The sequence below is a fragment of the Chondrus crispus genome, genomic scaffold (genome assembly GCF_000350225.1).
Source record: "Chondrus crispus Stackhouse genomic scaffold, scaffold_44, whole genome shotgun sequence".
Lineage (NCBI taxonomy): Eukaryota > Rhodophyta > Florideophyceae > Gigartinales > Gigartinaceae > Chondrus > Chondrus crispus.
Genome location: NW_005179353.1, coordinates 55,872 through 59,141, shown reverse-complemented (window position 1 = coordinate 59,141; position 3,270 = coordinate 55,872).

Sequence of the window (3,270 nt, the reverse complement as noted above, 5' to 3'; positions counted from 1 at the left end):
CGACGAGGAATTCAGCCGGACAATGGATCAGCCCGACATTCGAGGAAGAGTGTACCTGCATGTACCGTTCGGCGTTTCGCTAACGAACGGTAAGCGGAAAGAAAAGAGGAGGAAAGTGAAGGCAACGGGGGATACGCTGGTGCTTCATTTTATTATCCAAAAGCTACTGGATGAAGTCGATAACCAGACGTCACCCCAAACGGGTAATAATCCGAGAATGGATCATGGAGGAAGTCGCTCTGGGCGGCGGGTCAGTGGGGCGGCAAACCCAAGGATTTTTCCTTCGGGAGTGAGGTAACGAGTCGAGCAAGGACGCGCAGATCACCGAGGGAAGCCCCTTGGAGAGCTTCACCTTTGATGCCATGAGCGCGGAGCAATTTGCAGTAGATGCCAACGGCACCGTCGCTCTTTTTGGGAATTGATGGGGACGGTGGGGAAGACAACGCTTCCCTAACCGACAGAGTTTCGGTATGCCCTGCCGAGGGGATATCGAGAGCAGGAGGAGCAGCAGCAGGGGCTGCAGGGAGAGGGGAATCTAGAGCAGACGGTCGGGGGCAAACGTCGTCTGCGCGGGGATCTATGGCTCGTATGGGAGCTACGTCAGGGGCTGGAACTTGGTTGCCGAATTGGCGACTGAGGCGCGCTTCGGAGGGAGAGCACAAGGCGGATGTCCAAGGGTTGAATCAGACAAAGTCACCCGCCGCACTGTGACTTCGTCCGGGAGAAAAGGACGGGCGTCGCCTCGCGAAGGATCGAGATGAGTTGATAGGGGGAACAACATCCCAGTCGACCTGATTGATCTTTTCGAGTAAGGAATGCAGTTCGAAGTCGGTGTATGCTCCGCCCAAGGGCGCAGTATAGTCCAAAAGGCACATGAGCTCGACGAGCTTCGGAGGAAGATACCAAAGCCGCCAACAATCGTACGCCTCCCAGAGCAAGGTGGCGGCTACCTTCATGCACCACTCCGTCAAAAAGACAACCCACAACCCGTGACGAGGATCAGTGAGATGGCTTCAAAAGTAGGTAAGGATGGGACCGAGCTCTGCCCAAAACCCTTGGCAGACCTCAAATTGTCCCCACCATGAGGGGAGTTGCTGGTACCGGTTGGGGTAGTGTGACCGAGCAATTTCCCCCGCCTCAACCATTTGGTAAGCAAGGAAATATCCCGTGTCCGATCTCATCTTACGCTCGAATCGGACCGTATGCTGGAAGAAGGGGATGTTCCCGCGTTTTATATTTCGGAAATTGAGGGGGAGGATTGCTCGCGTGAATGACATGGCATCGTTAATCACCGTCAGTTGGTTATGCCACAGGCGGTCCGCCTCGAGCACGGGGTCACCCCGTGTCCAGCTGAGGAGGTTGTCGAGGTAATCACACTCCCCCTCCGTGCGAAACCTCCACGTGTCACATCCGAAGGACGGAGGGATGAGGGCATCGGATAGGGATAGGTCGTGACGGTCGAGAATGGCTTCCATGAACCGCAGGGATAGACCCTGTCGGCCACGAGGGAAGGAAAGACGCAGGATAGAAGGGGGAATGGCGACACGGGCACGCCAATCGTAGGAGAAAATGGCTTGAAGGGGAAGGTGACCCGGCAGCATCCCCGCACCGTCGGCAAAGTCGCGCCCGATGCTAGTGACGTCGCGCACGTCGATGGCGGAAAACCAAGGAGTGGCCGCGTACAGTAAGGGATAGTAGCGCATGGATTTACCTTGGAGCTCGGCTAGTGAGGGGTATCGACAGGGGGCTGATGAAGGATGGAGATCGGGATGAAAGACCGGTTCAGGAACGTTGGTGTTCGGGGGAAGTCGGGGTATGGAAGGAAGGTCGTTAGGAATGGAAGGCGTGTGTGGGAAGCCCACACCGCGGCGACCGCGGGCGGTATGTCCGACAGTGGGATCCGATGAAGGAAACATGGAGATCGTCTTAGTCTCACGCGAGCGGCGACCGATGGTCGGAAGAAAAAGGAAGAAGTTGGGAAGCAAGGGAGTGAAGCCGCTGCGCGAGAGCGCTCAGAAGGGGGATATGTAGTGCAATACGCACCTGGAAAGGGGGGTGAAAAGAAAGGAAAACATTTGGATATGAAAAGTAGTCCGGGTTTGGGGGACACACGTGTGAATAATTGCACAGTTTTAATTTTTAATTATTTTATTTTATTTAGTCAATTAGTTGGCATAATTTTTTCTGACACTAGATTAAATCGAGGATCTAGCGCGGCGAGCTAATGTACTGGCTCCGGCGGGGCGATATATACCTCCGCCCTCTGACGACCAAGTCAGTAAAGGTAACCCCAGTTGCCGGAGTTGAATGTCGCCTTGGTCGAAGTCCGTCTCTACCAAGACGCTCCCTTTTTCCTAAGCCTATGGCATCCTCTATCGCTCGGGGTTCCCTTTTCTCTTTCTTTTATTCCCCTATCCTTTTCTATCTCTAATTCTACCTATTTTTCCCTTATCTTGTGTTGGTACCATCGGTGTCGGTTGCGAGCGAACCGGTGTAGGTGTTTCGAGCCATCGGGCGGCACAGTTGACGTAGCGCTGCTACTTTCATTTCATCCCGTCGGGCTGCGTTGCGATGCCCCCGTCGAAGGCCTTGTCGCGTTACAAGGAGTCGAAGAAGCTCAACGAGCATTGGCCTTACAACCCAGTGGAACCGGGGTATCTACGTACGCGCCCCACCCCACACTCGTCGAGCAGTTCTCTTCGCAAGTCTCTACCACACCGATCCCGGGCCGGGCTATTTCCCCCCCCCCCCCATCAGGGATCTGAGCTACTACGAGTCGCAAGCTCGTTTAAACGGAGAAGGGAGAGTCGGGCACTCCGTAGCGCTGTGCCGTCGGCAGTTCTTCTTTTTGTTGCTGTTGTTGTTTTTGCTGGACCATCGGACCGCGGTCTCTGCCTGACAGGCGCATTGCACTACAATTGCGATCCGCAACGTGACGTCATTTGCCATCGGGCTTTTGTGTTGGTGCACCAGTGGTGCTTATCTCAGTGTTGGTTCCATCGGAATCTGGTTGCAACCGATCCGTTGTTGGTACTTTGCCATCGGGCAGTACGACGGTGTAGCGCTGCTTCGTTTTCTTCTTTCCCGACGGGCTACGTTGCGACGTCCCCGTCGAAGACCTTTTCAAGGGTATAAGGTGTACAAGGCACTCTTCGAGCATTAGATTTACGACCCATCGTACCAGGTTTACCTAAAAAACCCTCCGAACTCGTCGAGCAGTTGCCTTTACAAGTCTCTACCACCATTTACCGATCCCGGGCTGGGCCCTTC